The sequence below is a fragment of the Hyla sarda genome, chromosome 5 (assembly GCF_029499605.1).
Source record: "Hyla sarda isolate aHylSar1 chromosome 5, aHylSar1.hap1, whole genome shotgun sequence".
Taxonomy (NCBI): domain Eukaryota; kingdom Metazoa; phylum Chordata; class Amphibia; order Anura; family Hylidae; genus Hyla; species Hyla sarda.
Window position 1 is genome coordinate 143415311 of NC_079193.1, and position 13610 is coordinate 143428920.

The window sequence follows — 13610 nt, forward strand, 5'->3', positions numbered from 1 at the left end:
AATCACGGCATCCCGAACAGCTAGCAGGAAACCAGGAGGATCTCTACCTGCCTCCTGCGTGTCCAATCGCCGAATGACTGCTCTGTGCCTGAGATCCAGGCAGGAGCAGTCAAGCGCAGATAACACTGATCAATGCCATGCTATTGCTGGCAGTGAACAGTGTAAGAGATCAGTGTATGCAATATGGGGGCTATAACATTGCAAAAAAAAAGTAAAAATAAGTGTTAATAAATGTGATTTAACCCCTTCCCTAATAAAAGTCACAATCCCTCTTTTCCCATAAAATAAACTATGTAAATAAAAATAAATATAAACATAAGTTGTATTGCCGCGTGCGTAAATGTCCAAACTATAAAAATATATTGTTAATTAAACCGCACGGTCAATGGCGTACATGTAAAAAAATTCCAAAGTCCAAAATAACGTATCTTTGGTCATTTTTTATACCATTAAAAAATGAATAAAAAGCGATCAAAAAGTCCAGATCATGGCGCAAAAAATGAGCCCTCATACATGCCCAGAAAAATAAAAATAAAAAGTTATAGGGGTCAGAAGAGGACATTTTTAAATGTATAAATGTTCCTGCATGTAGTTATGATTTTTTCCAGAAGTATGACAAAATCAAACCTATATAAGTAGGGTATCATTTTAATTGTATAGACCTACAGAATAATGATAAGGCGTAATTTTTTACGAAAAATGCACTGCGTAGAAATGGCATTTTTTCTTCAATTCTGTGGCACAATGATTTTATTTTTGTTTCGCTTTGGATTTTGGGGGGAAAATGACTAATGTAACTGCAAAGTAGAATTGATGGCGCAAAAAATAAGCCATACTATGGATTTTTAGCTGCAAAATTTGAAGGGTTATAATTTTTAAGAGGTAAGGTGGAAAAAACGGAAATGCAAAAACTAAAAACGCTAATTCCTTAAGTGGTTAAAGGAGCTTCACATACTTGAAACAATCTTTTTTTCCCTCCCTTTTTTGGTTTAGTTCCAATACACAGAAAGGGAATAAACGTGTATAGCAAAACATGTGTTACTGCAATCCTTTTCTGTGAGAAATACTTCGTTTTCTAGAAATATTTCAGGGGTGCCAACATTTACGGCCATGACTGTATGATATGTAGCCAAATAAATGGCAACTGCTACTTAGCTTCCTATAGAATCGGCACCAAGCGAGCAGGTGTTTGGGACAGGAAAATTAAATTTTGAGCCCCACTGGGGGACAGCACTATGTGAATGGTGCCAAGCTCTGCATAGTTCTGCATTTGTGCTGTGGATAAAACAAGAATAAAATTATTATAATTTGTTTAACTTATTTATTAACGACAAAGGATGAAATTAACAGCTCTGTTTCTATCTTTGCAGATGACTCCAAGCTTTATAGCACAGTGCAGTCTATGGAAGATGTGCATAAGATCTTTTTCTGGCAAGTGCATAAAATCAATACAGCTAGAGGAGTTTCTAGTGTTGAGCTTTGCACAAGTTTGAGGTAAACAAATAAACTTACAAAAATCTTTTGTTGCGTTTGAGGTAAACAAATAAACTTACAAAAATCTGCAGCATCCTTATATCTTTATTATTACAAACTAGTTATATGTATAGGAAGTTTTATTACTTTAACTTAATAAATTATGTGGTTCCATATTCTGTGGTTCCGTTTCTGTCTAAGATTAACAGGTAGAACTCCCAAATCTACATAGAGGGCCTCTTAGTAACAATGAGATTCATTTCATGATTAGACCTGGAATTCTTACGTGCAGACTGATCCTGCTACATATGCTTTAAATTGTAGATGTGTATGCACTTAGTGTAAGTTACACCATCAGCTAGGAAGTTCTGCGATTCTATATAGTGTTTGCTAAATACTAGAGGATATATTCTGGAGGAAGTTCAGTGTTATTACATGACATTCCTATAAAGGGTTACATTGTGTAATTATGATCAGAGTCTTTCCAACATAACCACAAAAAGAGTTACACATCAGGAGAGTTCCATGGTATTCCCTCTACAGCATGTCTTGTTTATATAACCACATTTTATCAGTGTCCTGTACTACTATTTCACTACCTTTGCCATTGCCTGGAAGTCATGGTCTTGCAAAATGTTCATTTAATGCTGTAGGCTGTGTAATGTAATTTTGTATTCTATCTGTCTAATATGGAATGATTCATACAACAGATACTGAAATACAGCTACAGATACACATACAAACACGTTTGCACGTATAGAGAAAACACATAGATGTACAGATACACAGTGCGATTTGTTCATCCTGTGAACACCATATCAATTGCATAAGCATTTCACTATCATTCAGTTATTGTGAAATATTCACAAAAGTCAGAATTAAGAGATAGGATAGAAAAGGTAATGTGTCTTTTTGGGGAGAGAATGAAGGGGCATGTGTAGACCTATAGGCCATTCATGATCCACTGGGATAAAGGATATACAAAGGTATGCAAAACCACTTGCTCTCTGATGCCACCTTTTGGAGTTAGCATCCCAGTGAGTCAATGTTTGAGTCTTTTAAAAGCCTTAAACATGACTGGACAATTAAGAGTTAATAACTAAGGAACAGTATAGGACGGATTCACACACAGCATTTTTACTTTCCACTGACTTAACAGGTGGGCACTGGTCTGACCTAAGGCAAAACTTTATCAAATGTATTTGTTGGAGGTAAGCCTGTCATTAGCTATACCTAGGCTCAAATAAATCAGTCCCCTTAGGAATATGTAGTGCAACTGAGCAGAGAAGCTGCATAGGCATAGCACTGATCAGTATTATCTGCAAGCTACTTATCTGGTCTGCTAGAAGGCAGACCAGAGGAGCAGATTGTAGTAGACGGCAAGGAGCAGGTAAGTGAAGCTCCCGCGACCATCTTGATTCATCAGACCCTGCGATTGCACCGTGGGTGGCCTGATGAATCCCAACGAGCCCAACAGATGTTTCAGATACTGTGATTGGCATTAATCACGGCATCTGAAAAGTTCATGGCGGGCATAAGCATGATCGCTAATGCCCACCATTATCAGTGAGTCTTCAGGGTTTTTTATTATTATAATAATAATAATTATTATTAACATTATTATTAATAATAATCATAATAATAATAATAATATTGTACCATTGGTTCCAGAAATTGAGAAGCAATGTTAAAATTAGAAGTAATGTTAAACTTCATGAGTGAAGGACAATATCCTAAAGCACCAGGGATCAAGATGATGTTGGCTTCATCTGAACATCCAGCAAACAATTCTCTAGTGAGTAGCAGCTAAAATAGCTGTACTCGGGCACCACACATAGTATTCTCAATTTCTAGCCCAGGTAAGGATGAGCATGAGGGTTAGGTAGTTTACCCTTTACAGTAGAGCAGTGTATGGAGGAGGGGTGGGGGGCTTCCATGACATTACTGTGGAACAGTAAATTTAGACTAAACTAACTTCTGACCTAAGAACATCACTTATCTTAATCCAATCAATCATATGTGGTATGTGCTGGAAAAAAAAGTCTGATTCATTGATGCCCTTCTTTGAAATGGACTTTAAGAACCTACTGCTAACATCTTGATTATATACCACAGCACACCTTCAGAGGTCTGATGGGATCCATGTCTTAAGGGGCCAGAAAGATTTTAGTATTAGGCAGGTGGTTTTAATGTCATAGTTGATTGGTGTATATCAAAATATTATATTCCTTTCCTAGAAAACCCAGAAACTTAAGGTCCTGCTATTTAAAGATGGATTTGAGAATATATCACCACATAAAAGCACATTTGCATTCCAGCAAACTATACTGTTCAGAAATCAGAGATCGAGCTTTAAACAAAAGCATTGATGAAAGAAGTCTCTTTCTATGAACATAATTAACATTAACTTACAGAGTGCACTCTAAAATCTTTATCTTGATTAGAAAACATTTTGAGAAACAGAATAAAATCCTATACTGGGCTATACCTTGTGATTTTAAATACCTTGAAAATGTATTTTTCTCTGTTAGTCATTTTTGTGGTCAGTCCTCACTAATGTATTGAACATATTAGTATGTAACCTACCTACAAACTGAAATAACCCACACACATGAACCTTGCAGACGTATAACCTAGACAGTCTGAATAGTGCCCTAACTGCCGCGTGTAAGTACACCTGAATAAAAGAGAGCATGCTTTAAGTAAGTGAAATGAATAATGAGAAAAATGAGACAAGAAGGGGTGGGTGGTTGAGAAGAACTTGCGGCGCCAGGACTGCAAGCAGCTGCAGGAATATATAGGGAGAATATATAGGGAGTTTGCCCCTCCCACAAATCCAGGCTAATACACTGCTCAAAAAAATAAAGGGAACACTAAGATAACACATCATAGATCTGAATGAATGAACTAATCATATGAAATACTTTATTCTTTCCTAGAGATGAGCGAATCGAAGTTGATGAGCCATAATTCGTTACGAATTTCATGAAAAATTTGATTTGCAATGAATGTGAATATAGCTTCATTAACCTCTTCAGGACATAGGGCGTATGGATACGCCCTGCATCCCGAGTCCTTAAGGACCGAGGGCGTATCCATACGCCCGTAGGGATTTCGTCCCCCACCGCTAGCCGGATGGGGACCGGAGCCGGATGCCTGCTGAAATCGTTCAGCAGGCATCCCGGCATTTCGCCCAGGGGGGTCATTATGCCCCCCCATGTCGGCGATCGCCACAGATTGCTGGACAATTCAGTCCAGCGATCTGCGGTGATTCCGGGTCAATCGGGTCTCCAGTGACCCGGTGACCCGGAATTACTGGCTGTTTGGGGCCGTCTCTGACGGCCCCGAACAGCCAGAGCCTGCAGGGGTGAGGTGGCACTGGTGCCACCTCACGATCGCCCTGATTCGTCGGCCGGATTACCGGCCGACCAATCAGGGCGCCTGCTCCGGGTGTCACTCCCGCACCCGCTCCGCCCCTCTTCCAGAGGACGTGAGCGGGTGCGGGACGTGCACCCCTGGGTGCTGGGGACCCCGATCCCCGGCGTCAATGTTGGGATCGGGGCCCCAGGAGCAGCGGCGGCGGCGGTGACGACGAGGGACTGACTCTCCGGAGTGGATCGTTGGAGGTGAGTGACAGCCTCCTGCTGTTGCTTAGCAACAGCTCCCAGCATGCAAAAAGGGCATGCTGGGAGCTGTAGTTATGCAACAGCAGGAGGCAGACCACCACAACTCCCAGCATTCCCTTATGGGCATGCTGGGACTTATGGTTTTGCAACAACTGGAGGCACATTTTTTCTGTGGAAAAGTGTACCTTCAGCTGTTGTATAACTACAACTCCCAGCTTGCACAAACAGCTAAAGTGCATGCTGGGAGTTGTAGTGGTGCATCTGTGGTTGCATAACTACAGCTCCCAGCATGCCCGTTGGCTGTCGGTGACTGCTGAGAGTTGTAGTTTTGCAACAGCTGAAGGCACACTGGTTGTGAAACTCAGAGTTTTTTTTACCTAACTCAGTGTTTCACGACCGGTGTGCCTCCAGCTGTTGCAAACTACAACTCTCAGCAGTCACCGTACACCATGCACCGTACATGCTGGGAGTTGTAGTTTTGCAACAGCTGGAGGCACACTGGTTGTGAAACACTGAGTTAGGTCACAAACTCAGTGATACATAACCAGTGTGCTTACAGTTGTTGCAAAACTACAACTCTCAGCAGTCACCGACAGCCAACGGGCATGCTGGGAGTTGTAGTTATGCAACAGCTGGATGTCCCCCCCCCCCCCAATGTGAACGTACATGGTACACTCACATGGGCGGAGGATTGCAGTAAGTATCTGGCTGCAAGTTTGAGCTGCCGCAAACTTTCTGCTGCAGCTCAAACTGCCAGCGAGAAACTACTGAGAACCCCCGCCTGTGCGACTGTACCCTAAAAACACTACACTACACTAACACAAAAAATAAAATAAAAAGTAAAAAACACTACGTATACACATACCCCTATACAACCCCCCTCTCCTCCCCAATAAAAATGAAAAACGTCTGGTGCGCCACTGTTTCCAGAACGGAGCCTCCAGCTGTTGCAAAACAACTCCCAGTATTGTCGGACAGCCGTTGACTGTCCAGGCATGCTGGGAGTTTTGCAACAGCTGGAGGCACCCTGTTTGGGAATCACTGGCGTAGAATTCCCCTATGTCCACCCCTATGCAAGTCCCTAATCTAGGCCTCAAATGCGCATGGCGCTCTCACTTTGGAGCCCTGTCGTATTTCAAGGCAACAGTTTAGGGCCACATATGGGGTATCGCCGTACTCGGGAGAAATTGTGTTACAAATTTTGGGGGGTATTTTCTGCTTTTACCCTTTTTAAAAATGTCAAATTTTTGGGAAAACAAGCATTTTAAGTTAAAAAATTTTTTTTTTTTTTTACATATGCAAAAGTCGTGAAACACCTGTGGGGTATAAAGGTTCACTTAACCCCTTGTTACGTTCCCCGAGGGGTCTAGTTTCCAAAATGATATGCCATGTGGGTTTTTTTTGCTGTCCTGGCACCATAGGGGCTTCCTAAATGCGGCATGCCCCCAGACCAAAATTTGCTTTCCAAAAGCCAAATGTGACTCCTTCTCTTTCGAGACCTGTAGTGCGCCAGAAGAGCACTTTTCACCCCCATATGGGGTGTTTTCTGAATCAGGAGAAATTGGGCTTCAAATTTTTAGGGGTATTTTCTGCTATTACCCTTTTTAAAAAATAAAAATTTTGGGGAAAACAAGCATTTTAGGTAAAAATTTTAATTTTTTTGTTTTACATTTGCAAAAGTCGTGAAACACCTGTGGGGTATTAAGGTTCACTTTATCCCATGTTACATTCCCCGAGGGGTCTAGTTTCCAAAATGGTATGCCATGTGTTTTTTTTTTTGCTGTTCTGGCACCATAAGGGCTTCCTAAAGGTGACATGCCCCCCAAAAACCATTTCAGAAAAACGTACTCTCCAAAATCCCCTTGTCGCTCCTTCCCTTCTGAGCCCTCTACTGCGCCCGCCGAACACTTTACATAGACATATGAGGTATGTGCTTACTCGAGAGAAATTGGGCTACAAATGCAAGTAAAAATTTTGTCCTTTTACCCCTTGTAAAAATTCAAAAATTGGGTCTACAAGAACATGTAAGTGTAAAAAATGAAGATTGTGAATTTTCTCCTTCACTTTGCTGCTATTCGTGTGAAACACCTAAAGGGTTAAAACACTTACTGAATGTCATTTTGAATACTTTGGGGGGTGTAGTTTTTATAATGGGGTCATTTATGGGGTATTTCTAATATGAAGACCCTTCAAATCCACTTCAAACCTGAACTGGTCCCTGAAAAATGCTGAGTTTGAAAATTTTGTGAAAAATCGGAAAATTGCTGCTGACCGTTGAAGCCCTCTGGTGTCTTCCAAAAGTAAAAACTCATCAATTTTATGATGCAAACACAAAGTAGACATATTGTATATGTGAACCAAAAAAAAATGTATTCGTAATATCCATTTTCCTTACAAGCAGAGAGCTTCAAAGTTAGAAAAATGCAAAATTTTCAAAATTTTCATCAAATTTACGGATTTTTCACCAAGAAAGGATGCAAGTATCGACAAAAATTTACCACTATGTTAAAGTAGAATATGTCACGAAAAAAGGTTCTCGGAATCAGAATGATAACTAAAAGCATCCCAGAGTTATTAATGTTTAAAGTGACAGTGGTCAGATGTGCAAAAAACGCTCCGGTCCTTAAGGCCAAAATGGGCTCCGTCCTGAAGGGGTTAAACACCATTTACTGCATCTAAAATGGAGGATCCACATTTCAGTACATGATGCAAGGAATGCTGGGAAGGTGGAAAGGCAAGGCGGGAAGGCAGGTAGACGGGATGACCCTGAATCACATGCAGGATGCAGCCTATCAGCAGCCAGTCACCCCTGTGATGTCACAGCCCTATATATTTGGCATCCATTTTCCGGCTCCTCATTTCATTACACTGCATAGAGATAGAATGGACATCGCTGTGTGTGTGTTACACAGAAAAGCTTGTTGTAGCAGCATTTCATCTTTTAGTCAACTCAGCCTTTGGTAGGACACAGAGCACAGAGTTTTTGCACAGAAATTAATTCTTATTGCAGCGATTAACCCCTCAGTCACAGTGAACAGCACTGTATTACAGAGAGGGGCAGACAACTGTGTGTTGCCTCAGCTGCAGAAATGTTTTCAAAGGAGGGAAAAATATTTTTTTAGGGCAAATCTGTGTCTTTGTTCCACAACAAGTGGTCTGCTGGTTATACTAGTATGTAGACAGTATAATCCATACCCAGCAGTCCATTCCTAATAGTATTTGAGAGAGAGTCTTTTTGCAATTTTGGGTTTAGTATACAGTGACTGTGAGTTTCAGCATTGTTGTGTACTGCTGGTGTTTGGGCAATTTTTTTTTGGCATACTGTAGCGCATTTTTCTGCCCTCATAAGTGCATACCAGATACCTACATCTAAGTGGTGTACTATTTTGTACCTGTTAATCTGTCAAGGGCCTACATACTGTGAAAGGAAAGCCAAAAGTAATCACCGGCTGGTGTTTTTCTCAAATAATTTTTGAAGTGTACAGTAGCGCATTTTTCTGCCCTCATAAGTGCATACCACATACCTACATCTAAGTGATGTACTATTTTGTACCTGTTAATCTGCCAAGGGCCTACATACTGTGAAAGGACAGCCAAAAGTAATCACCGGCTGGTGTTTTACTCAAATAATTTTTGAAGTGTACAGTAGCGCATTTTTCTGCCCTCATAAGTGCATACCACATACCTACATCTAAGTGATGTACTATTTTGTACCTGTTAATCTGCCAAGAGCCTACATACTGTGAAAGGACAGCCAAAAGTAATCACCGCCAGGTGTTTTACTCCAAAACTTTTATTACGCGCACTGTAGCGCATTTTTCTGCCCTCATAAGTGCATACCACATACCTACATCTAAGTAATGTACTATTTTGTACCTAGATATTGCGAAAGTCCAGGCAAAAGTACTCACCGGCTGGTGTTGTACTCCGATACTTTTTTAAGTGTACTTTAGGGCATTTTTCTGCCCTCATCAGTGCATTCCACATACGAACATCTAAGTAGTGTACTATTTTGTACCTGCTAATCTTTCAAGGGCCTAGATACTGTGAAAGTCCAGGCAAAAGTACTCACCGGCTGGTGTTTTTACTCCGATACTTTTTTAAGTGTACTGTAGCGCATTTTTCTGCAATCATAAGTGCATACCACATATGTACATCTAAGTAGTGTACTATTTTGTACCTGTTAATCTGTCAAGGGCCCAGATACTGCGAAAGGACAGTCAAAAGTACACACCTGCTGCTGTTCTAGACAAATACTGTTTTAAGCGTAGTGAAGCGTATTGTACTCCCCTCATATGCACTTAGTATGTCAGGCAGAGAATTGCCAGGACATGCACAGAGGAGTGGCAGAGGCCTAAATTCACCAAGCAGAGGTCACAGCAGACTAGGGGCAAGTGGCAGCAGGAGTCGCAGCGAGAGGCCTGAGCTCCGGGTATCAGCTAGCGGTTGTGTCTCGACCAGCAACCCATCTGCTGTCATCGATTGGTTAACACGGTCATCCACTTCATCACAAGTGACATCAGATACCCCAGTCAACAGTTGGTGGGTTCCTCAGACACAACCATCAGATGGCATGCAGGGAGAAAGGGTAGAAAGCTCAGCTCACTGACCAGGGAAAAGTAAAACGTAACCTTTACTGTGGACGGTTAAAATCCATGAGGACAAGAAGAATTAAATAGGGTTATAAAAACATTGCGCCAACGCATTTCGGGCTACAGATGAGCCCTTAATCATGCCATGATTAAGGGCTCATCTGTAGCCCTAAACGCGTCGGCGCAATGTTTTTATAACCCTATTTAGTTCTTCTTGTTCTCATGGATTTTAACCGTCGACAGTAAAGGTTACGTTTTACTTTTCCCTGGTCAGTGAGCTGAACTTTCTACCCTTTCTCCCTGCATGCTACAAACGGGAAGCGGCCCGCATGTTCGTGCTCCAGACTGACTTCTCTCTACAAAGCCCAGGACTATATTACGGTGTGGTGAGTGAGCTGAGTTGCCCCTCGGCATTTCCTATCTCAGTTGGCATGGCCCAGGAGCAGTCCCTGTCCTCCCATTGCCTCTGTCCTATGCTGTTCCCTCCCCTAAAGAAATATCTTATGCTGTGGGTTCAGCTCCACTATTCAGTGAAGACGATCTAATAGAGGAAAGTAAGCAGCTACTGGCCAACCAAGAAGTGGAGGAGACATCTGCTGCTTTCCCCGCTAGGCGGGCAAGTAGTGATGAGGAGAGTGACGTGGGAGGCGGTGTTGCCAGGGTTCAGGGTCCTGAAGCAGACATTGTTGAGGAACCTGAGAAGGACATCAGTGACATGCAGACAGAACTCGATGATGATGAAGCCAATCGCAATTGGGAGCCGGGTGCAGAAGGGGCTCCATCATCATCAGGAGAAGAGAGTTGCAGGTTGCCCGTGAGGCAGCAGCTGAGCTAGCAAGCAGGTAGCATGGTTGAAAGTCAACATGGTGGCAGAAGTGGAAATTCTGGAACCAAACGTGCCCAGGAAGACCACCTGCTTTACGGCAGCCTGCCTTCACGGGAGGTAGTGGAACAGAGGTTCCTGGAGACGGCGGCAGTAGCAGTCAATTAGTGCGGACTGTTGGTGGGAAAATCAGCTACTCAGTAGTGTGGCAGCTTTTCATCAGGCATCCGGAGAAGGTTCACATAGCTACATGCAAGATATATCGGCAGAAGGTGAAGCATGGCCAGGGTCCCAATGTTGGCACCCTGTCCCTGCGTCAACATATGCTTCGGACCACGATAAAGCAGCCTGGGAGATAACGTGGCTCAGATTCTAGTGGTCCAGTCTGCTGCATCACCCAGTGGCACGCCGCTCCCTCATTTAGCCAGCCAAGGCTCCACCACCTGTGTCATACCCTCCTTCTGTCGCTCTAGATGCTCCTGCTCCTCCAACTTTTAGTCATCCATTCTGACAACAATCCATCGGCGAAGCCATGTCCCAGAGACAACATTATGTGCCCACTCATCCAATGCTGCAAAAGCTGAATGTGCTCCTGTCCAAGTTGCTGGTGCTGCAGTCCATCCCTTTTCAAGTGGTGGACTCTGCACCTTTCAGAGAACTGATGGCTTGTGCCGAGCCGAGGTGGAGAGTGCCAAGCCGTCATTTCTTTGCGAAGAAGGCAGTACCAGCCCTGCACCATTTAGTCCAGTCCTTGAGCCTGTTGCTGTGTACCAAAGTGCACGGCAGTGCCGACATCTGGATCTGTAACTATGATCAGGGACAATACGTGTCCTTTACAGCTCACTGGGTGAATGTGGTTCCTGCACAGCCACAACACCAACTTGGACAGGTCACCTGTCCTCCTCCATGCTCTCCGTTGTTCATGTGACAGTGTGCGACTCCGCCTCCTTATTCTCCACCTTGTCCTCAGCCTCCACCGCCCAGACAAGTCTCAGTGGCCCTTCAGCATACCATGTTGGCAGGGCACTGCGGTGTCACTCTGTTCTTCACATGGTTTGCCTTGGCAAAGAGTCACACAGTGGAGGAACTGCTAAAAGTAATTCATAAAGAAATTGGAGCATGGCTTACACCACAAAAACTGGAAATGGGAACCATGGTGACTGACAATGGGAAGAACATCTTGCATGTGCTGCTACTGGGAAGGCTGAGCCATGTACCTTGCATGGCACACGTGTTCAATCTGGTTGTGAAGCAGTTCATAAAGTGTTCCCCCTCCCCATTTTCAAGACATCCTAAAAATAGGAAGGAAACTTTGCATGCACTTCAGCCACCCGTAAACCGCAAAACACACCCTCCTTGAGCTCCAGTGTCAGAACGGTATCCCCGGACATAGTCTGATTTGTGACGTTGCCATACATTGGAATTCCACCCTCTATATGTTGGACTGACTGTACGAACAGAGAAAAGCCATCACCGATTTCTTGATGATCCAAGCGGATAGGGGTACTCCCCTGTGTAACTTCAATGTCAACCAGTAGCAGCTCATATGTGACACCTGCCGTTAGCTCAGGCTCTTTAAGGAAGCCACATTATTAGTAAGTCGCCAGGATTAGGGGATAAACAACATAATTCTACTGCTTAATTTCTTACAACAGGTGTTGGAAACGATGGCTGGTCAGGGCACTGGAGACGTGGCGCCTACATCTCACAGCCACATAAACCCTTTGGGGGCTGAACTGGAGGAGGAAGAGGAGGGGAGAGACACAGTGGAGCACAGTTAGGTTTCGCCAAATGGGCGGTTTTTCTAGTAATCTGACTGGAGAGGAGGAGCAGGAGCAGTCAGAGGAGCTAGAGGGTTAAGAGGAAGGCGAGACAGAGGACCCAGACACACTGTGTCAGTATGCAGTGGAGATGGAGGCAGGGAGTCCTTCCGAAACACTTGCACAAATGGCACGATGCATGCTCACGTGCTTGTGAAGTGACAGCCGAATTGTCACCATTCGGCAGCGGGATGACTTCTGGATCTCCACCTTATTGGACCCTCGCTGCTGCCACAAAATAGAAGCTTTTTTTACACCCACTGAGAGGGAGGACAACGTGACCTACTACAGAGGCATCCTATGTAGTCAGTTGGCCGATGCCTATCGGCGCCACTTTCCATCCTCTTGAAGGTCTGAATCGAGGGGGCAACCTGCGCTCACCTTCCACTGCCATGGCTGCTGGTGAGGAGTGGGGTGGGGTGGCAGGAGCAGTACCAGCTCCATCAGCAGGAGCCTGAGTCTACAGTCGCTGATGAGTAGCTTTCTTCACGCGCATAGTGAAGAAACTCATCAGCAGCAGGTAGACCTGGAGCAGGACCTGAACCAGAAGGTGGTGACATACCTTGACATACCCATGCCAACACACCTTGAAGATCCGCTGGACTTCTGGGCAGCCAAACTTGACTTGTGGCCTCAACTAGCAGAGTTTGCCCTGGAAAAGCTGTTCTGCCAGGCCAGTAGTGTGCCATCAGAGCAGGTGTTTAGTGCGGCGGGGGCCATAGTCACCCCAAGGAGAACTCATCTGTCCACGAAAAATGTAGAGAGACTGACCTTTGTGAAGATGAATAAGGCATGGATCAGGCAGGATTTACACGCACCAATGCCTGATGCATCAGAGTAGATTGACCACGGTGCCACACCAGCACTTCACAAATGTGGATAGTGGCAAACAGATTTAAGGCGCTGCTCCCCAGTTACATACATTCCTCCGCATCAAACCTTTTTTCACCCCCCTTCGTCACCAGGTACTGGTATTGCCACCCACCACACCACTCTATCACCGGGTCACTTTCAGGACTCCTGATGCTGCTGCTGCCACCTCCAGGCTGTACCATTCAGCCACCATATGGTCCCTTCATGCTTCACCACCTCCAGGCTGTGCCATTCATAAACTATATGATCTCCTCATACTTCAGCCACCTCCAAGCTATGCCATTCAGCCACTATATGGTCTCCTTATGCTTCAGCCAACTCCAGGCTGTGCCATTCAGCCACTATATGGTCTCCTCATGCTGCCACAAACTCCAGGCTGGGCCATTAGCCACTATATGGTCTC